The sequence below is a fragment of the Choloepus didactylus genome, chromosome 5 (assembly GCF_015220235.1).
Source record: "Choloepus didactylus isolate mChoDid1 chromosome 5, mChoDid1.pri, whole genome shotgun sequence".
In the NCBI taxonomy this organism is placed as follows: Eukaryota; Metazoa; Chordata; class Mammalia; order Pilosa; family Megalonychidae; genus Choloepus; species Choloepus didactylus.
The window spans coordinates 166333427-166356516 of NC_051311.1; the positions used below are offsets into that span (position 1 = coordinate 166333427).

The following is a 23090-nucleotide window of genomic DNA, read 5'->3' on the forward strand; positions in this document are numbered from 1 at the left end:
ATGGCAGTTCTATACTTAGCTTCCTGAGGAACCACCACACTGCCTTCCAGAGTAGCTGCACCATTCTAAATTCCCACCAAACGTGAATAAGTGTGCCTCTTTCTCCACATCCTCTCCAGCACTTGTAATTTTCTGTATTATTGATAATGGTCATTCTGGTAGCTGTGAGATGATATCTCATTGTGGTTTTTATTTGCATTTCCCTAATAGCCAGTGAAGTTGAGCATCTTTTCATATATTTTTTGAGCCATTTGTATTTTCTCTTCAGAAAAGTGTCTCTCCATGTCTTTTGCCCATTTTTAATTTGGGTTGTTTATCTTTCTCTTCTTGAGCTGTAGGATCTGTTTATATATTCTGGATATTAAACCCTAATCTGATATGTGGTTTCCAAATAGTGTCTCCCATTGCGTAAGCTACCTTTTTACTTTTCTGACAAAGTCCTTTGATGTACAAAAGTGTTTAATTTTGAGTGTATTCCCATTTATCTGTTTCTTCTTTGATTGCTTGTGCTTTGTGTGTAAGTTCTAGGAAACCACCTCCTATAACTAGATCTTTAAGATATTTCCCTACATTTTCCTCTAAAAGTTTTACGGTCTTAGCACTAATGTTTAGGTCTTTGATCCATTTCAAGTTAATTTTTGTATAAGGTGTGAGATAGGAGTCCTCTTTCATTCATTTGGATGTGGATATCCAATTCTCCAAACACCATTTGTTGAAGAGACTACTCTGTCGCAGTTGCTTTGGCTTGACTGCCTTATCAAAGATCAATCGTCTGTAGATGAGAGGGTCTATTTCTGAACTATCAATTCAATTCCATTGGTCCGTGTATCTGTCTTCATGCCAGTACCATACTGTTTTGATCCCTGTAGCTTTGTAATTTGTTTCAAAGTCAGGTAGTGTGAGACCTCCCACTTTGTTCCTCTTTCTCAATACATTTTTGACTATTTGGGGCACCCTGCCCTTCCAAGTATTTTTGGTTATTGGTTTTTCTATTTCTGGAAAGTAAGTCATTGGGATTTTAGTTTATATTGCATTGACTCTATAAATCAGTTCAGGTAGAATTGATATCTTAAGTATATTTAGTTTTCCAATCCATGAGCATGGTATGTTCTTCCATATTTTTAGGTCCTGTTTGATTTCTTTTAGCAGTTTCTTGTAGTTTTCTCTGTACAGGTCTTTTGAGGCCTTGCTTAAATTTATTCCTAAATACTTGATTCTTTTGGTCCCTATTATAAATGGAATTTTTTCACCCCAATCAATTTATCAACATTTTCCTTACTACAAAAGAATATAAATAAGAATAAACATAAAAGTTAAAAAGAACACCCAAAGTACTCCATCCCCCCATCCCACCCTATTTTTCATTTGGTCTTTGTCCCCATTTTTCTCATCTGTCCATATACTGGATAAAGGGAAAGTGAGCCACAAGGTTTTCACAATCACACAATCACACCACATAAGCTACATAGTTATACAATCATCTTTAAGAATCAAGGCTACTAGGTTGCAGTTCAAGAGTTTCTAGAGTTTCCTTCTAGCTATTCCAGTACACAAATACTAAAAAAGGATATCTATATAGTGCCTAAGAATGCCCTCCAGAGTGACCTCTCAACTCCGTTTGAAATCTCTTTGCCACTGAAACTATATTGTTTCATTCCGCTTCCCTCTTTTGGTCAAGAAGATTTTCTCAATCCCATGATGTCGGGTGCAGACTCATCCCTGGGAGTCATGTCTCACGTAATGGGGAAGGCAGTAAGTTCACCTGCCGTCTGGGAACCCCACAGTCTTCGTCCCCATTGTTAAACTGGTTGAGGTCAAATCTTTTCATTGGGTAGATGGTGCTTGGCACAGTGACATGTATAGTGGATAGGCCTTTCTCTGGGCCAGGGGGAGTGAGGAAATAGTTCTGGGCTCCATATCCCATTGTGGCAACCCCCGAGAGTCTAGCCTGATCCTGGCTTTGGGTTCCATGAGGTCACATTTTAGGCATGAGGTCATCACACAGCCCAAAGTTGTCCTGGAGGCTGGATGAATTGAGGAAATGGACCTTGTTTGTTTTTTCGCAGTACATGGGCCAGCATTCACCAGCCTGAAGGTCAGTGTGGGACACCCTCTGGATATCCAGGCTTCTGGGGTGCTTCGTAGGTGATGTGGTGAGTCTGGGGGTGCAGTTATATGTATTTGGGGGAGGATCAGGGAGGTACCAAGATCCCAGCCCTCTTTTTTCTTGATAGCCATTTTCTACCACTGCCTTTCTCCCCTGATTCCTGTCTCAAGTCTCTGATAGTTGTAACATGAATGGTGGAAGGGAGGAGTGTCACAAGGTCATGGTCACATTGGCTACCTTTATCAAGTGATTCTTCTGGTTACATGTGGTACCACACCCTTTGTGTGCATCTGTTCACCAGACAATCTCATTAGGTAGGTAATATATGATTTTACGGATGAAGAAATTAAGGTTCCAGGAGCTTGGGTGACTTGCCCAGGGTCACATGGCCTGTGAGTGCCCTGGACCAGAGATGGAGCTATCACGGCATGCACGAGGCAGCCAACCCTGTGGCTCTGGACCCCCTGGCTGAGGTCTAAATATTGCTGGTTCTGGACACACAACCAACTGGACACTCTGAGTTATGAGCCAGCTGAGTGCCCAGGATAAGTCAGTTGGCCAAATCTTCTAGTCACGACAGTCTCAGTACTTGTGTGTTGCTTCCTGAGACACAGGCAAGCAGATGTGATCTCACCCACCCCCTCCCTATTCCCTCTCCAAGAGTGAATGGAGAGTCATTTTCTCCTCCAGCCAGAGACAGAAACAGACCTGGGGAAGGGCAGCGAGTGCCCCCATGGCCACCGTTTATTGGATCTTTCTTGGTGCTGACTGCTTCTCATGCATTGACTCCTTTAACCTTTGCTACACCTATAGGCATTCAGATGGTATTTTTATCTCCATTACTGATGAGGAGCCTGGGGCCCAGGGAGGTGAAGGACATACTCATTCACCCCAGGTTTGTATACAGCTCTGTATGACTACTTTTGAGTTCATAAGAATCCCCTGGGGAGCTTGGTAAGGATCCTAGGCTATTCCCAATCAAGAATCAGATTTGTAAATATGGGTGTGGCCCAGAAATCTGCATTTTGATATGTGCCCAGAGCAGCCATCTGGCTCCCTGTAGAAGAAACTCTCCTTGCTACCTTGCAGGCTTCAGCAGCATCAGAGGTGGGAGTATTCTGATGGGGGGTGGGGGTCCCCCAGGGTAAAGGGAATGGGGAGCCAGGTGTGAGATCAGGTTGGGTGCCTTTCAGTGCTCGGCATGGGACGTGGCTGCAGGCTTCTCACTGATGTGTGATGCTCATCTCACCAAGGTACGGGGCTCTAGGGTCAGCCCGCTTATCCCTCAGCCCTTTCCCTGGCATCACTGGCATGATCCTGCAGCAGAGAGAGTTCCACAGGGAGCACCCAGGTTATCAGCAAGCATTTTTCTATGGTCATGTGTAGGGGAGACTAATAATAGCGTGATAACAACTACTGGCATCTAAGCATGCTGCCTACTCTGTGCTGAGCACTGTACATAGATTCCCTTGTTGAATCCTCACAACTTCCCCATAGAGTTGGTCCTATTGATATCCCCATTTTACAGATGAGAGGAATGAGGCTCAGAGAGGGGGTGTCACTTGCCCAGGGTCATACGGCCCTGAGGGGGCAGAGCTGGGATTTGAACCTGGATCTGTCTGACCCCAGAGCCTGATCATGACACCACTCCAATCTCTTTCTGAGACTGAGAATGTGGATGTCACCATCCAGCCCTGAGGAAGCTTTCCATCTAGGGTGGGAACATGGAATCTGGTACCACATTGCATGTGCAGAGGTGTCACATTAGACGGACTGTGTTTTTTAGTGGTTAAGAGCACAGATTCTGGATGCAAACAGCTTGGGTTAAAATCCCAGCTTGTTCCACTCTGCCAGCTGTGTATTCTTGGGTGGATTACTTCTCTGCGCCTTAGTTTTCTCATCTTTAAAATGGGAAATGATAGTACCCCCCCAATAGGGTTACTCTGAAGACTGAGTTGGTGACCATACATAAGTGCTTAACGCAGCTCCTGGCACATAGTAAATGCTCAGTAGCTGTCACTGTTGTCATCATCTCTACCCTCGTCATTGTCATTATTTGTATTTGTGGCAAAGGAAACCCCACAAGTTTAGCTGAAAAAGAATTCCTGATTTCAAGGAGGAGGAGTGGCTTGAAGTGGGCCTGGAAAATGTGGTCCTGTTTAGATAGGTGGAGAGAAGCCAGCAAGGATACTAGGAGGGGGCAGCACATGATAATCATTTGTCTGGTGTGGCTGGAGTGGAGAGAATTGGGAGACATGGGACCATGGCAGGCTGGTTGTTAGCACCCTTTGCAGGCTGCAGTGCTTGCTGTCATGGGGAAATCCATCCATGGAAACCCAGCCAGCGATCATGAAGGAGACCCACTGATTCGAAGCTAGACACCATGTCTTACTGAATGGGGCAAAAGCCCTGTGGGATATGCCCTGCCCGTCCCCCAGTTGCAAAGGAAAACTGGGATACACAGAGAGCAAGGGAGCTGTCCAAGGCAGCTAGATGGGGCTGAAGGAAGAGATGCCTCCCCACCACCCCATCCCCGACATCCCATAGCACAGATTTGGGGTGGTTGTGGGGAGGCCTTCCAGCCCCCAACCTCAGACTAGCACCTCCAGGGCATGAGCTAGTGGGCCAGGTTCCCCTCCTGGGTGCTGAGGCTTAGAGTAGGGGAACTGACCATGTCTTCCCCTCCCTGTCCTGACAGGATTACACAGTACGTGGCCTGCTGGGCAAAGCCACAGATGACTTCGTGAGGATGGGCGGCTGGTGAAGGAAACAACCTATGGTGAGAGCCCGTGGGAGTTCGCCTATTCCAGTGGAACTGAGGCCACGTGGGAGGGTCGGCTGAGGCTGCCTCCCTCTGCGTTTGCTTCCCCTTGATTCCTCAGTGCCCCACAGGCCGTGCCAGCCGCATCTGTTATTCTCAGACACGCCAGGCTCCATCTGGCCTTCGTGGAGCTTTGGACACTGGGGATCCCCTGTGGTCAACTCCTCAGTTGGCTCAAATGTCATCTCCCCAGAGAAGCCTTCTTCAGCCCCAGACAAGGTCCTGACTGGATGGACCCTCACAGAGTAACTAACTAATGATTCGTGTTTATTTACTTAATATCTGCTTCCCCACCAGGCTGTTGCCCCGAGAGCAGGACCTACATGGTTCACCGCTGTGGTTGTACATGTAGCACAGGGCCCAGGATGTGGGGGGCACTTAATACATGTTTATTGAATGAATTAATGGTTCTTTCTTTATTCTCACTGTCTCCATGGTTGGAGACTTCACTTCCCATGGGTTCTACTGCATTTGCTTATTTGTGAAACATTGTTTTAGCACCAACTATGTACTGATCTCTTGGAGACATGGGGTGAACCAGACAGGTTCCCCAACCTCTCTGAATTCAGTTTAGCTAGGAGAGGAGACACACAACTATACATCTATAGAAAACAGAACAGAAAAGATGTGACAAAGCAACACTACATATTTCTTACATATATGTGTATGTATCTGAGATCCAGGTTCTCAAAGGACTCTCAGCCCCCTACGATGTGAACCCTGGGACCAGAGTGTGCTCCATCACCCCTTCTGGGTTCCCAGAACGGGGCGAGTCAGCAGGCTATTGTGTGGTGAGAGTACCTTGGATTTTCTAGACAATGTGACCAGGGAAAAGCTGGACCAGATCCTGTCTGTGACCCAAGGCTCCCATCAGAAGGCTCTGGTGATGTAAGAGAGACCTGAGGGGTGCTAGAAGAGCAAAGAGGAGTGCCCACAGGGCTCCCACAGGCTCCACCACCCTGGGGCAGATTCCACAGCTCTCCTTTTCAGAACCTGAAACCAGACATCAACCACCCATTCCTTCCATAGCACACAGATATGTTTCTGTGTGCTGGGTCTTGTCCTGGCCACTGTGGACACTCAGGGAACAAGAGACCCCTGCTATCCTTCCAAACAGTGTATGTTCTAACGGAAACCAAGGATCCACATCATTATGGTGCAGGGGGTGGGGTGCAAGGCTGGGGGATTGTTTGGCCTAGTGACTAAGAGCTTGGTCTCCAGAGCCAGTCTGCCTTGGAGATCCTGGTTCTACCAGCCGTCAGTGGCATGGCCTTGGATGCACAGCCTAACCTGCTATAAGCCTCAATTTCCTTGTCTGTAAACTAGGCATAGAAACAGCCTGCACCTTATAGACATGTGATGAGGACTCAAGGGGGTCAGGTAGGTCCTTGAGCACAGTGACTTCACAGTTCAGGGTGACACCAGTCAGAACAACCACCTGAGGCAGGGGAGGCTGTTGTGATTGGAGGGATCACCTTAGGATGAGCATGGCAATGCCCGATGTTTGTGGTTGTGGGGAAAGGTTATTCCAGGCAGTGGGAACGTCATGTGCTAAGGTTCAGAGGCATGAAACAGGCAGATGTGTTCAGAAAACTGATGAGGGACACAGCACAAGGGATATGAGGTGCCTCAGGGGAAGGGACTGAAGTGAACACGAGTTGGCAAAGGCAGTGGAACCATTGATGAGTCTTAAGCTGCCCAGGAACTTTGGTCCTATCCTTCTGGGGACCACATGGAGAATGGACTGGAGGGCGCAAAACTGGAGGCTGTGTGGACAGCACCCAGGGACCACCTGAAGGGCCTAACCTGCAGCAGGGACATCAGCAATGAAGAAGAATAAGGAACTGGGTTAGGGTTAGGAAGCAGAATGGACAGGACAGTGGGTGGGGTAGGGAGCAGCAGAGGCTGGGAGGGGCTGTGGGTTCTAGCTGGGCCTCTGGGGTGTTGGGAAGGGCAGGAGGACCCCGTGTAGGGAGATGTTGAATTCACTTTGGGTTAGGTTGAGAATGAGGCACCTGTGGGCTAATAGGCAGAGAAGCTGGAGCTCAGAGCTATGGGTAGAGATGTGGGAGTGGCCATCTCCTGGGTGTGTGCTAAATCCAGGGACAGTGTGCAGGGGGAGGGCAGAGTCTGCATTTAACTGGGTTGGTGGGGACGGAGAAAGGCTGCTGCAAATGTGGCTGGAGGATCAGGGAAGGGCAAGAAACACGGAAAGAGAGCAAGGAGCTTCAGAAAAGGCATCTTTTGTGAACAGGGCTGGGGCAGGCAGCCCAGCTCTGCATCCCCATGCTGGCTGCATGACTAAAGCCCCCTCCTGATTCCCAGGTACTCCAGCCTCGACATGAAGACCCAGGAGGCTTATGAGATGGCTGTGAGAGGCTTGGTCCAGCCCATGAACAAGTCCCCAATGCTGATAACTGATATCAGATGCCTCCAATTTGCACCTCTGGAATTCCTCTTAGGGAGGTTCTTCCGGGAAGTTGGAGCAGTGAGATGGGCTCTTGGGTTTGGAGAGTTACCATGGAATGCCCTTCCAGAGGCTGTTGTTCTCTGGTTCAACCCAGGCTGGCCCATGCCAGCCCTGCTCTTAGGTGCTGAAATCTTAGGTGCTGACTTCCTTCCTAGCCCTGGGCTTCACTTGGCCAATCACAGAGCGCACAGAACAAATGCTCTCCTATCTCCTCCCAAGTCACCCTTTGAAGCCAGACCTTCACAGGCAAAGGTTATATTTGGCAACTCAGTTCCAGAGGTGCGCAGTGTTTCAAGTTGTTGACATCACCCCAACCTCCCACTCTCACCCAACTCAATCCCCCATTATCTTTTGTTCCTTCTAGCCACTCCCCCTTCCCCTTTTCTGATGATCCTATTAACATGAGCTCCTTTCTTGAGCACTTTCCTTAGCATGCAATGCTAAGCACCTTAAGTGAATTATCTCCTTGACTCCTCACCATCCCATTTTACAGATGAGCAAAGCAAGTATTAGTGCAGCTCTTTGCAAACTTTAACATGCCCACTTACCACCTGGAGTGAGGGTGGGGCATGTTCTCAAAAGGCAGATTTGGATCCAAGAGCTCTGGGTAAGGCCTGAGATTCAGCATGTCTAACAAGCTGTCAGGTGACATGGACAGGGCTGGTCTTGGCTTTAGTTGAGCAGAACAGCAAAGCCTTAGTGAACTAAGGTGTGTTGCCTAAGGTTGTTATGCAGCCAGGAGGGGTCCAAGAGGTGTGATCTATATAAGTTTACACCAGAGGCTGTACTTGTGATCACTGTGTCCATCATTGTGTGTTCCTGGCAGAGATTCAATGCATCCATGAGACACAGGAGCAGCTGTGGAAGCTAGTGGTTGAAATCGGCCTGGCTAAAGACCACTGCTGTCTGTTTCCAAGTGCAGCTCACATATGATGGCTTCTTCACGCTGGATGATGCCCTCCTGAGGATTCAGTGGGACCTACACATCATCTAGGATGACATCCAGGCTTCAGCCCCCAGGGTGGCAGCAGAGCTGGAGAAGAACTAAAGGCCCTTGCTGCGCACCCAGCAGCTCCCATGTCCAGGCCAACCCTGGGACTCTGCAGGGCCAAACTCTGCCTTGGGAATGGAGAGCTGCACAGGGCATTGCAAGGCTGGGCAGCTGGTGAGGCAGTGGGTGGCAGAAGGATAAGAACTATTCATGAACCAGAACTAATGACTGTACAAAAAGTAAACGAGTAGGGGAAACTTTTCTATATGCAGCATAAAACTCTGAAGCTGTAAGAGAAAAAATTGACAGAGTTGACCAAATTGAAAAGGAAAATCTGTGCAGACAAAAACACTGTAAATAAATGACAAACTGGGAAAAATAATTGCAATACGTTTAACTAAGAAATAATATCCATAATATATAAAGAGCCCTTATAAAGCAATGAGGAAAAGATGACAAGAAAATTGGGTAAAGGCTATAAACAGTGTGTGTACCCAAGGAAATCCAAATGGTCAGTGAACCAGAATTGATGCACAAACTGTCTAATAATGAAAGACATCCAAATAAAAATGAGATTACTTTTCTTTGCGTTTCAGAGTGAAAAAATTAATAAAAAGATGACATTCCATTATTGGTCTCCAGTATAGGGCAATCTTCTATACTGTTGGTAATGTGAAACTGCAAGTTTTTAGGGATAATTTTGTAGTATGTATCAAAGTACAAAATGTTTCTGTCCTATGACCCAGCAGTTTCACTTTTGGTTGCACAAAAGATTATAGGTAAGTAGATGTTCATTGCTGCCTTGTAACAATAAAAACTAGGAAACATTATTACCATTCATATGAAAGGGACAGGTCAAAGAAATACAGCACCTACAGGGTCACAGGCTCTACTCTTGTTAACGTGAAGAAAATTACAAAGAAAAAAAATTTTAGCCTCTTTTCTGCCAGTTTTATTCCTGTAGGATCTGGACACCTCAGCCCCATATGTACCTTTTTTTTTTTTTTTCAGGGTGGGGGAGGTTCCTGGCTGTTTCCTACCTTCTATCGGTTTTGGACATTCCCCCCTGACACCACTTAGACTGGAGGAAGTAGATGGCTCCTGGCTAGAACCCCAGTTTGGAACCTCCATGGCTTCCTCACCTTCCCACAGTGTTGTCTGCCTTCAGGGCATCCCACAGCCCAGAGCAGTGCCAAACAAGTCTGGTTCTTCCGCTTTCCAGATGTGAGGCCTCAGCTTCCTCATCCATAAAATAGGAATAATGATTTTGCCCACCTCTTGGGGCTTTTGTGGCAACAAACAAGGTCATTGTGTCAGGTACTGTATTAGTTAGGGTTCTCCTTGGAAACAGAATCAATGAGAGATGTCTCTTATCAAACTGTAAAAGTGACTCACGCAACTGCGGGAGCGCACGAGTCCAAATTCTGCAGAGCCGTCAACAAGCTGTCAACTCCAAGGAAGACGTCCGACGAACTCCTCGGGAAATGAACCGACAACTTTGACGAACTCCTCAGGAAACGAACCGGCAACTTTGAAGAACTCCTCAGGAAACGAACCGACAACTTTGACGAACTCCTCAGGAAACGAACTGGCAACTTCGACGAGCTCCCCAGGAAAAGCTTCACTGAGCAGCTGAAGAAGTGAAGGTTCTCTAACCATCTGGTTTACAAGCCTCCAACTGATCACCCGGACCAAATCCAGCCAATTGCATTCTCTCACTGTGGAAGCACGCCCCTTGATGAGTCATCAGTCAGCTGCAGTCAATTGACTGATGATCCGACAAACCAACCAGCCTCAAATAGCCTCACAGCAATCGTCAGGCCAGTGCCCGCTTGACCAGACAGCTAGGCCACCTAGCCAAGTTGACACATGAACCCAACCATCACAGTCCACCCCTTGTCAACTTGGCAGTCGTACACATCACCTAAAACCATATCTTCAAAATGAACGTTACAGCTTATGCCATATGATAAGGGGATAAGACAGAGAAGAAAGCAAAAATATTTTCTTCACAGACAAATAAACATAATCATCACAAAACGAGGAGGAAATATTCATATCATCATAGTCCTCGTTTCTGTAACTGGTCACGTGGCCGTAGTTCATATTTATCATGACCTTCTTCCACTACCCATTCCATGTTCCCTTTACCCTCAGCAAGCACTTCAGCTGGCCATGGTTCTTTACCTGGTGGGGTGACCCAAACCTTCATTCCTGAAGTTTCTTGGCCATTGGTAGTCCTGCCTGGATTGGGTTGTTGCAGTTTTCCATTGACTTGAATCACAGGGCATGGTAGTACTAAGAGACGCCCCAGGGGATCTCCTGTATTCCAGGAAAACTCTTCTTTACTTCCATTGTGTAGCTGCAGTGCTATTTTCCCTTGATAGTCAGGATCAATCACCCCAGCCAGTACAGAAATCCCCTTACTTGCCTGTTGATTCAGAGGCATAAGAAGCCCAAAGTGGCCAGGTGGAAGCCTTAACTTCCAGTTCAATGGGATTATTGTTGTGTTTCCTGGTGGAAGCACTCCTTTTGGAACCAAGACTTGTAGACCAGCAGAGCTTAAACTTGCAGGGACAGGAAGCAAAAATTTCCCTAGTGGATCACTAGGAGTGATAGTGAGTGGTGCTACTCCTGTTTCCACCCCTTGATTCCTGGACCCATGAATCCTGGCTATGGGAGAAACAGCACCATAGAGTGGACGCTGATTCAGAGCATACACAGCCTCCTGGAGAACACTGCCCCAGCCAAGTTGTTCTAGTTTGCTAATGCTGCAGAATGCAAAACACCAGAGATGGACAGGGTTTTATAAAACGGGGGTTTATTTCACTGCTTAGTTACAGTCTTAAGGCCACAAAGCATCCAAGGTAACACCTGAGCAATCGGGTACCTTCACTGGAGGACGGCCAGTGGTGTCCGGAAAACCTCTGTTAGCTAGGAAGGCAGCTGGCGTCTGCTCCAAAGCTCCGGCCTCAAAACGGCTTTCTCCCAGGACGTTCCTTTCTAGCAAGCTTGCTTCTCTTCAAAACATCACTCCCAGCTGCACTCTGTTAGTTCCCTCTCTCTGAATCAGCTCATTTATATGGCTCCACCGATCAAGGCCCACCCTGAATGGGCGGAGCCACACCTCCATGGGAACATCTCATCAGCATCATCTCCCACAGCTGAGTGGGGCACGCTCCAACAAATCCAACCAGCACCAAAAGCGTCTGCCCCACACAAGACCACAAAGATAATGGCATTTGGGGAACACAATACATTCAAACTGGCACAGGTACTAATGGCATCTGGCTTGTAAAGACTTGCTGTTTGCCTGTGAAATGTCTGCTTGCCTTGGCTACTTTCTTCTAAGCCAGGACTCGAGAACCAGTATTGTCACAGACCCCAAAGTCCTTTTCTCCATCGCCTTGTGGTTCTCTGGCATAAACATCACCTGGGAACCTACAAACACTGTGTCAGCCAGGTGATGGAGGCTGACAACAGCAGTCATAAATGATAATGATAGTATGTCTCTTTGATATGATGTGATGAACATGGTATTTTACCTCTTTGGTTTTCCTGCTGATAACCCATAACCCCAGGCTCCAGGGTTTCAAAGAAAGAGTTTTATTGCTAGGCTCAAAGCAGGAGAACAGATGTCCTATTGTTACAAAATCTTTCTCCCAGAACTGCAGTACTTCTGATAGTTTTATAGCATCAAAAGATGGGCAGGTTTTAGGATAATGAGTACAATGTCCCCAGATTATGTAGTTAGAAGTGATCTAATTATTGAGCATGCACAGACTGATTACATACTTAGTCACAAAACTACGTTAGAAAATGGTGGCCAATGGGCATGATTGTTAGTATTGTAATGAGGTATAGGGGATTTGCAGGTTAAGATCTAAGCTACTGAGCATGTCAGGTGGGTCCATTTTGGTTAGATTTAGCTTCGAATCTAGGGGAAACTTTTCTACATGCAGCGTAAAACTCTGATTATCAAGATAATTTGGAGGGTAGTGTGCCATCCTCTAAAACCAAGTAGTCTTGTTCTTTTCGGAATTCTGACCATTTGTCTGTGATCTCTTTTCTTTACTTGGAAACTTTTAGTATCTCCTCTTTGCTCCACGCTTTGGACATTCTCAATGATGTGTCTCAGTATAAATCCCTTTCATCCTTTGTTTTGGGCCTTCCATGGCCTTCTCATTCTAGAAACTCATAATCCTAAATTTTAGGAAATTTTCTTGAATTATTTCCATGTGGATTTCTCTCTTTTCCTTTTTTTCTGGAAATCTCATGATCAGATGTTGGATTTATTTTTTTTTGCAAGAGGAAATATTGTAGTGGTTATGGGCATAAAAGCAGAAGTTCTGGAGCCATTTGGCTTTTGCACCTCGTCTCCCAGTTGTGTGACATTCATCTCTGCTCCCATTTCTTCATCTTTAAAAATGGGGATAGTAACATTATCCTTCTCCACTGGGTTCTTATAAGGGTCACACGAGTTAATGTGCATGAAGTAATGAGCACAATGCCTGGCACACATGTAATCTGAGTGCCATACATCAGTGTCACATTTCACAGGGGAAGCTGTGCCCATAGGTGTTGTTTGTGGCTGCCTCTGGTGTTCATGGACAGTCCTAGCCCAACAACCCTTTCTTCATCCTCCAGTAGTGTGTCAGGCTGGTTCTAAGTACTGGAAAGTCATTAATACAATGTTTTCTATTTTTTTTTTTTTTTAACTTTCTGGTTTTGTTTTTGTTTTACACATTTTGGAGGATTTCAATTTATCTTTCAACCCTTCTATTGAGTTGTTTGCTTTCCTGTCTTATTTTTAGTTTGTAAGAGCTCTTCCTCAGTTGCTAAATATTCTCTTATAGCCTCCTGTTCTTGTTTTTTTGGCAATATCGTCTCTGTTTGTGAATATTGTTTTTAGTTTTTTTTTTTTCTCTGTTTCCCTTAGCATCTCTGTTCCTTCTGTGTCCCTCCCCCTCTTCTCTGGTGACTAAGAATCTCCTGGGATTTTCAGTCACACAACCAGTGAGATGCTTCTAGTACTTGGGGCTGCTGAGCTTTGAGGCCGGGATCTGGCTGAGCAATTCTTCTAGGGGACCCCTAACTTGCAGTCTTTTCTTTTGAGCTGGGAGCTGCTGGAGAGAGGAGACCTCCTCTCCAAAGTGCCTCAGAACAGGTCTCTGACCCTACTTGATTGGGCTTCCTCTCTGTGGCCTCACATCCCAGTGTCTGCTGGGGCAGGGAGCCATGCCTGCAAGCAGGGTAGGGAGAGAGGTCTGGGGTCTCCTCCTTTTCCAGCTGTGTTCTCATGCACGATGTCTCAGACACTGGCCTCCATGCCCAAGTGTTCTAAGGCAGTGACAACTCTCTACCTAGTTCCAGCTCCACAAGTTTCCCATCATTTATGCTTCCATGGGATTTTGCCTTTATGAAAAACCTTTACTATCATATTAAAGGGGTCTCAGGTGGAAGACGAGGTGAAACTTTGCCAGGGTTGAAAAGAGACTAGCCCAACTGAGGAAGCCACTTTGTTGAGGTTTACTAGGCAAGAATCTTGGATGCCTGAGCTTACAGAATTCATTTCTCCTGGGTTGGAAAACTGAATTCGAAGCCCGGGACTGGGTGCACCACATGGCAATTGCCCAGAGCAGGTTGTCCAAAACCACGGATGACCACAGTGAGCCTTTTAAAAACAGTTCAGGTCTAGATTTTGTTAACCCTAATGTGTCAATGCAATTAGTGTAATTTAAAATTTAGAATCTATGGTTTTTATATAGGTAGGCATTTTATTACTATCTCTTGAACTATAACACATTCCCATATATGGTCAGATAACTATTCTGAAATAAGGTGTTTATAAATTGAACAGCTACACAGTCTAGTTTAAACAAGCTTTAGCACCTGAAAGTGTTAAAAAGCTTCTAAATGCCTAATGTCAAGGGAGATGTTTATAGCCACTACATCTATTTTAACATTAGTCTTTGTATTACACTACCTTGGATTTTGCATGGGTGAATATAGTAACGTATGATGCCATAAAAAAATTGATTGAGCATTTTGTAACTTAAAACATTGCAGTTTCAGTAAAAGCTACCATGGAGCCAAGTCAGGGAAGGCTGTTTATGTCAGCATTGATTTCACCAGAATTATTTTTAAATGTCAGAGTGGTTTACTATGCTAGACAAAATTTAAGGGAAAATATTACTAAAGGTGGATTCTTCATCAAGAAATTCTATTGAGACCGAGGTGCCGTAAGACCTCTTAGAATACCAGGACTTTTAATATCCAGAGGGGACTTCAACTAATCCAAATGGTTTTGCTGGATTTATGATTGAAATCCTGTTTGTTACTAGATACATCAGACTAGGCTGACATCTGAAATTAGATAGATTTAAGGGTAAGTATCAGTCTTCAGTATTCCTTTGTTGTATGATTTTACAGGTTTTAATCAAATTTCCTTTTCACTAACAGCGGTGTGGGTGATAAGGCAGGTTTTGAATTTTCTATTAGGGTTAAAAAAGTGGAAGTATTAGCTACTTATATTCTTAGCCATAACTTGGTGGAAAAAAAGATGAGATGTCTGTTACTGAATTGAGAAAAAAAGTTGCTTCTGTGATTTTTTTCACTTTATCAAAAAATTGGAAAAGAAACATTTAAAAAAATTTCCAACAAAACCAAAATAAAGGAATAAGAAAATAAATAACCTAAAATAACTACATTATTAGCTGAGCTGCTCCAACGGAAGGAATAGGAATCAGCTGACCTTAGGCCAGCAGGATTTTAACCACATTGTTACCTGCCTTTCTCACCCAGTAAATCAATCCCTGTATTTGGTTCCTTCTTTGAAAGAGATGTCTTGGTGAAATCTATTTTATAAAGTTAAAGTGTAAGTTACTGCTCCAAAGTCGTAGCAGGTGTCTTAATTTTTGCTTTGAGTCAAACCACTCCATCAGAATTTCCCTTGGTTTAGTATGGATAATTGACTTTAAAATGTTGGGTTTTTAAAAAATGTACGATGACTTGATTAATTTGATTGTTAAACTGGTACAGACGCGATCGTTATACGTATGTAAAATTGCATTCCCTTTGCCATTTCATGTGTGATTTATCAATTGCATGCAATTTATATTAAGACTGGATTATACATGTTTGGGTAAATGAAAACTGCGTCTTATTTGATTTGTCCTTTAAAAAAATAAAGTTCCCTGAATATCCCCCTGCCCCGCAAAACAAACAAACAAAACAAAACAAAAAAAACCCAAATCAAACCAAACCAAAAAACCCAAAAAAGTGCAGGGACTAAGGAGACTCTGCCTGCATACCGTTCAAGACGGACTGGTTTCACACGCCCCATCAATTGGGTTGAGGTTCTACCTAATGTGTTTCACCGCATCTACGATGCCATCAGTCTTAAGATGCATTATTGCTTCCTGACGCAGTAGGAAAGAGAAAATGCTGCCAATTCAAGAACATACCACTCGTTTTGAGGCACATCCTGACTTTTTAGGGATGTTAAAATGCAAATAACATGCATCTTAAAACGATGAAATATGGCGATTCTTTCGTCATTTTTGTCTCCTTAGTTCAGGAAAGTGGCTTTTTACTGCTGAGCAGGCTCCTTCATTTCCGGAAGGGGTCGAGCGGTTCATTTCCCGCCCTCACTGGCGAGACGCAGAAAGAGACTGGACGACGCCGATAACGTGTTTCTTTCCCCTCCCACGCCGCCGGAAGAAAGGCCTATTATCGCGAGAGTTCGTACTCCGGGAGGCTTCTTTCATGGGCTAGATCGGGTGAGACCGCAGAGAGCAGTGTTTAGGTGGGCGCGCGAAACAAAATACCCGACGGCGGACACGGCTCTGGTAAGCGAGTTCGCGTTCCGCGGACCGTCTCTCAGCCGACGGGAGCGGTTCGTCGGCCCTGCCTGGGGCGCGGAGGCCCCCAGAGGCGCCACGGCCGCTCCCCGGGCCCACTGCAGCCCGCGCGCCCCTTCGCCCGCGGATACCATGTAAAAGTTTTACTTTAATTTATTTTCAGTCAGTGAAGATCAACTTGTAGAGATGTCGCTGTTCTAGTAACACTACGTTAAGATTTCAACAGTGTATGTATTAAGAAAACGGAGCAATCTCACATATTCTAGGTTATTGAAGGTAGTGTTGGTCTATTGGATTGCTAGTTCAGTTCTCCTTTATGGCTATCAATGTATTTTTCTTATTTGATAAAAATTTTTCAAAGGGCAATTTACCTTTACTTTGAAAGCATGGGAGGGTTATTAGAGCATAATAAATCTTAACTTGAAACCCAAATGCCCATCAGACAAAATTCTGTGTACTTTGAATGCACTAACTCATTTCTCACAAGATATTACAAAGGAGATCATCATAATTATTATTCACGTCGATAGATGAGAAATCTTAGGCAAAGAGAGGATAAGCAAAATGACCAATTCTGACTAATTGTTATTTATTATAAAAGTTGTCACTCAGTGTCATCCTCAGGGAGACTCAGAGGATCAGCAGTTATCAGCTCAAGTGATAGGTCGGTCCTCTTACTGTTCCCACTTCAAAGAATGGAAAATGAGAGCATAGAAAGGACAAGTAACCCCAAACTCACCTGTCCATTCAACCCTCAACTTTGTAGCAGATTATCCTGATTCATGTTTTGCAATGAAAAGGTTTTGAGAGAGCTAGTACAGAAGCACTCCATTCACGTTTACATTTGGGACTTGCATTTCATTTACCTCAGCCAACTCCCATTTTGAAAGATACTGACATCCAGGTTCTAGGAGATATAGTCCTCATCATTTCTCTGAGACCAGGTATGAGATTGCCTGGGATTGAGGATTTCTCTTGTTATTAATAACAAAACTACTTATGCAAAAATCCCATAGAGTATGCTACCTTTTTACTTTCTTGGCAAAGTTCTTTGATGTCCAAACTCTTCAAATTTTGAGGAGATCGCATTTATCTGTTCTTTCATTTCTTGTGCTTTGGGTGCAATGGCCAGGAAACCACCTCCTACCATATTTTTTTCTGAGAGTTTTATGGTCTTAGCTCTAATGTTTTATGTCTTTGGTGCATTTTGAGTTAATTTTTGTGTAAGATGTGAGATATAGATCCTCTTTCATTCTTTTGGATATGGATAACTTGGTAGTAACATTCAGAGGTAGGAAAATATCGTGTAACAAACCTACTGACAGACCCAAATAGAGTGCTTATAAATTTCAATTAAAAATATTTTGCTATTAATGAGACATAAAAACAAATGTCATGAGCTCTTTTTTTTGAGGAGGAGGAGGAGGAAAAGAATTTTTATTCCACCCCCCTCCCCCCGGAGGGTAGGGGAAATGATTTTTCCACTGGCTTTTATACCCAGAAACAAAAGAGAGGTAATCGTCTTAGTTAACAGGTTAACTGGTCTGGAGAATTTCACTAATTTAATTATTTCCTGTTTTCTTCTGGAAGGAGGTGACACCTGGGAAAGGTGACTCCAGGTATCTAGGGAGATAGATGAAAAGGCTTTATTCATGTCTGGGAGGTCTGGGGACCACTGATGAATGCTTAGGCAAATCTGGGTGGCCACTTTACATTTACACCTTGCTGCAGACCTTACATTTACGTTCTGCTCCTTTGTGAGACCAAGAGTTCTCTCCCTCTACCTACTTCCCATTTTAAAATTACATTTCAAACTTGTTTTAAAGGTTGCATTTTAAGGCTATTTTACAATTTCCTGCTTGCTTACAGTTTTATGATTATATTTAAAATGTCACTGTTGTAGCATCATGTTGATAAGCATGTATTTGATGAAAACTATTCTGCCTTATTGCATTACTTATGACTTATTTATGATTGAAATAACAGCTGCAGCCCCATCCTGTTTTCTTTTTACACTGAGGACAAGATGGTTACATATTATCTAAATCTTAGAAAGTTGGAAAGGATTTGTACATTTCAAAAAATATATATACACAGTTTTTAGCAGGCTGTGTATGACTGTCTCTCATTTTCTTCTCCTTGTTTGGGCCTGCTTCACTTCTCCTTTAGTTACGGTTTTCTAATATAGGACTTTCAGGATATGAATCATCTGTTCCAGTTACTATAGTAAGGCCTTTCCACTTTCTGTTTGAAAATTGTACATGAATAATTTTGGGTAAATGTTCTGTTAGATAAGCCTCAGTATCAGATGTAATAACTGGCTCCTCATTGTCAGAACAGAAGGCATCTGTTGGTATATGAGAGCAGCAAGGCTCCACGGCTGTCTGATCCCCACATAGAGATGAGTCAGGGTCTTCATCTTCGTATTCCTCAGTAGAGACACTGTCCTCAACAATGTTCTCCTTAAGTATTTGACAGCATAAATCATTGATGAATAGTGCAGCAGAAGGCTTCCTGAAAGAGCTATTCCAGCCTTTTAAGAATGAATGGAGAGATACATATATGATAGAGTCATAGTGGAAAGATGCATCCAAAGGTTGCACAGAGAATGTATTTAATGAAACAAAAGTATTCCTTTGAACTTCAATCTATGCCATGACAAATTCAATTTTTGAAGTGATGATCCTTCTTTGCAGCCTGTGATTACTTACGGATTGTTTCTTTGAAATTCATTGAGCTTTATTTCTTTCCATGTTACTGTAATTATGATCACACTTCAATAGAGTCATTTAAAAATTCCAATCCAATCATTATACATCCACACCTATGTTCTTTCACACTTATATAGCTTCCATCTTCTTCAAGAGGAAATCCACAGCCTGTTTGTTGCCTGACCTGCAATCCCTTTCTTGATTTACCCACTCTGGTAATTTCACCATAATTTGTTCCATTCTTCCCCATGAGTAGTGCTGAGCTAGGATGATTTTTTTTTTTTTTTTTTTTTTTTTTTTTTGAGGAGGAGGAGGAGGAGAAAAAGAGGATTTATTTATGCCAGCAGGAGGACTGGGGAGATTTTCCAAATCAGCTTACCTGAAGAGATTTTTCAAATGGCTTTTATACCTTCTGGATTTTTCACAGCCCTTCTTCCTTAGGAAGTTGTTTCTTGCCTGGACTTGTCAATGCAGTCTGTCGGCCTGCTTGTAGAGGCAGAACTTGTGAATTTATTTCACCAGGTGAGAGAGAGAGAGAGAGAGGCTTGCAAAGAAATTGACCTTGCACGTGAATTGACATTTTCCAGTTTGGCATTGCTGAACCTCATGTCTTACTTGAAATGAGTCCCAAGGTCTGCGCTGGATGATTTCCTCACTGGTAGAAGGAGCCTCCTGGGCCCTGTGACTTCAAGTCACCATTTTCATCCCTTGCTAGCTGTGGGGATTGGGCTGCTGGGTCTCCAGGGCCTTTCCCGGTGGGGCTTGGGCTGCTGGGTCCCTGTTGATTTTCCTGTCATGGACTTTTTTTTTTTTTTTAATTCAGTTTTATTGAGATATATTCACTTACTGTACAATCATCCATGGTGTAGAATCAAGTGTTCACAGTACCATCATATAGTTATGCATTTATCCCCTCAATCTATTTTGAACATTTTCCTTACATCAGAAAGAATCAGAATAAGAATAAAAAATAAAAGTAAAAAAAGAACATCCAAATCATCCCCCCTTTCCACCGTATTTTTCATTTAGTTTTTGTCCCCATTTTTCTACTCATCCATTCATACACTAGATAAAGGGAGTGCGAACCACAAGGTTTTCACAATCACTCTGTCACTCCTTGTAAGCTACATTGTTATACAGTGGTCTTCAAGAGTCCAGGCCACTGGGTTGGAGATTGGTAGTTTCAGGTGTTTACTTCTAGCTATTCCAATACATTAAAACCTACAAAGTGTTATCTATATAGTGCGTAAGAATATCCACCAGAGTAACCTCTCACCTCCATTTGAAGTCTCTCAGCCACTGAAGCTTTATTTCATTTCATTTCACATCCCCCTTTTGGTCAAGAAGATGTTCTCAATCCCACGATGTCAGGTGCAGATTCATCCCCAGGAGTCATATCCTGTGTTGCCAGGGAGATTTACACCCCTGGGAGTCAGGTCCCATGTAGTGGGGGGTGCAGTGAGATCACCTGCCAAGGTGGCTTAGTTAGAGAGAGGGCCACATCTGAGCAACAAAGAGGCATTCGGGAGAGAGACTTAGGCACAATTATAAGCAGTTTTAGCCTCTCCGTTGCAGTAACGAGCTTCATAGGGACAAGCCCCAAGATGAAGGGCTCAGCATGTTAAGCCATCAGTCCCCAGTGTTCATGAGAACATCAGCAACAATCCAGGTGAGGAAGTCCACATGTCTGCATCTTTCCCCGGCTCTTCAGGGGGGCTCTGAATAAATATTTTTGTTCTTCACCCAAATTACATTGAGATGTGTGCTATTTCACTCTAACCTATACAGACTGTTCTCAAAAAAAAAAAAAAAAGAATGAATTCTACAATTATTCAGCAAATATATGAGAGTGCCATATCCCCAAAAAGAAAATCTGTCTTTAAGGAGCTCATGGACCCACCAATAAATGCTTTATAAAATAAGATGGAGGAAAACCTCAAAAATTTGAAAGGGTAACAAATAGGCCCTACTCAAAAGGAAATAAAATCAGAACTAGTGACAATCAGAAAATATAATCTAGGAACTAAAAATTAATGGGGAAAACTCTTCTAAATAAACTTGGCCCAAATTTTTAAAATGAACATTATGAAAAAATGTAATAACAGTTTAGTATATTACATGAGATTGCTAAAATCACAATATTGCTAGGAAAATTATTAGTCTTATATTGTGAAAAATACTCATATTAATTAAAATAAATAATTAAATGATGTTAGCCCCCTATTTAAGAAGTTAAAACGAACACAATAAAATATTATTTGAAAAAAGACAAAAGGAAATTAATAGAGTGAAGCAAAAAATAAATAACTTATCAATAGAAAAAAATAGAAGAAATACCTAAAATCCATTGCGACATGCTTAATAGTACTTTCTACAATCAAGATTATGTTCTGTATCAGCACAGTCCATTGCAGAAGCCACTCGCCACATTTAGCTAGTGGGCGATTGAAATTTGGCTGGTGCTTCTGAAGAACTCAATTTCCTAGATTCAATTAAATTTAATTAATTTAAATTTAATATCCCCATTTGGCCTATAAGTATTCAATGCTTACTGTGATGAACAGCAATGACCTAGAATCTTGGAGAAGGCAATGAAAAGTAATGAAATAGATTCAAGAGAAAAATGGAACACAAATAGACAAAATAGGAAATGAGTATTGTAAGGCAAAAGTTGACACAATAAAATGTTAAGATCTTGGTTTGATATAAAAAAGTGTGAATATAGTTAGGACTTAGAAAAGTGTAAGGAAATGAGGCCTGCTCACATCTGTTGTTTGGAGAACTCGTCAAGAACGGGAAGTCTTGGTGAGGTAAATTGGGTTCTGAGATAAGTTGCAAAGAAAAGCAGCACTTTTTCCAAAGTTCTGCCCTGTCCACCTTCTGCTTCTCAAGTGAATATAACCTTGTTTTGTATTCCTTTAAAACATTCAATAAATCTAATAAGAGCTGTATTCCAGGGGTCACACAGATAGTAAATGTAGTCAGTGCTCCATTCTATGGGACACTCTCTTTCATCTTGATTGCAAATACCAGTACAATTTCAAAATTATAACCCTTCTATGATATTGGATATGTAAGGCTTTTGTGAAGGGCAGTTTTGAAAATCTGTTCATTCCCTTATTAATTGATAAATCCTTTTGACTGCATTATGTGTACCAGGAAATATTCCTGGTCCTGGAGATTCAGCAGGGAACCTAACACACTGGGCTCTACAGAGAAATGGTTGGGCTTCTCTGAACAAAAATAAATGGAAGATGAATAAATATGAATTTTCCCAGGTGCCTAATAATGTGTCAAAAATAAAACAGATTACTTGACTGTAGAATGAAGGATGAGCGTGGTAGAGGCCACTAGTACTCTCTAGAACAGGTTAAAAATGTTATTATAAGCAAAATTGGAAGCCAATTTTATACTTTTGTTTTTAAATCTGCAGATTTTCTTATATGTTCACATACCATATATTGTATCAAAAGTATGCAGTGTCTCACAGGTAGTTGTGCAATCATCATCACACTCAATTTTAGACCATTTTCATTGCTTCAAAGAGAAAAATAGCAGGTAGAGAGACACACAAAAAAGAAAACCCTAAACACCCCATATCCATTTTCCCCCCGATTATTTAGTCCTAGTATTGTTGTGGTACATGTTACTTTGATGAAACAATATTAAGATGTTAAATATAGTCCATAGCATGTAATAGGTAGTTTTCCCCATTTGGCACTTTATTATTAACTCCTTTTTTTCTCCTTTCTCCAACTATTTATTATTCCAAGTAAGAGAAATAAAAGAATAAATAAGATAAATAACCCAATAAATAGCTGATCCATAATGAAGCCTGCAGCTTCAAGATGTGTAGCTGGGGCTGTGGCCCTGCCAGGGCCCCAACATGCTCAGGGGTTCGAGGAGCCCACATCAGGGGGCTTGCGGACTGTTATTAACTCTTTGTACAAATTCATCCGCGGGCTTTTGGCATAGGGGAAGAGCTGCTGGTGCTGCAGTGAGGCTCCCTCCCTTGTACCTGCCTCATGGCCTGTGAGTGCTCTGGGCCTCCATGGAGAAAGGACAGAGGCAGCAGGACCAGTGTCTCTTGCTGACCGATTGTCACATGAGCTGTGCTCTGCATCCCCC

General features: G+C 43.2%; 1 protein-coding gene and 1 long non-coding RNA gene across 2 annotated transcripts in view; both read left to right on the plus strand.

Moving 5' to 3' along the window:
* Positions 1 to 2919: 2919 nt before the first annotated feature.
* LOC119535063 lies at positions 2920 to 5329 on the plus strand. Its single transcript, XR_005217157.1, has 2 exons — positions 2920 to 3002; positions 4806 to 5329. It is a non-coding gene; the product is annotated as an uncharacterized LOC119535063 (long non-coding RNA).
* A 10802-nt stretch (positions 5330 to 16131) lies between these two features.
* LOC119534673 (zinc finger protein 596-like) overlaps positions 16132 to 23090 on the plus strand; it is a 36288-nt gene continuing 29329 nt past the window's right edge. The window contains exon 1 of the mRNA XM_037837288.1: positions 16132 to 16239. The gene's annotated coding sequence lies outside the window, so the exon portion shown is untranslated. The remainder of the gene's footprint in view (positions 16240 to 23090) is intronic.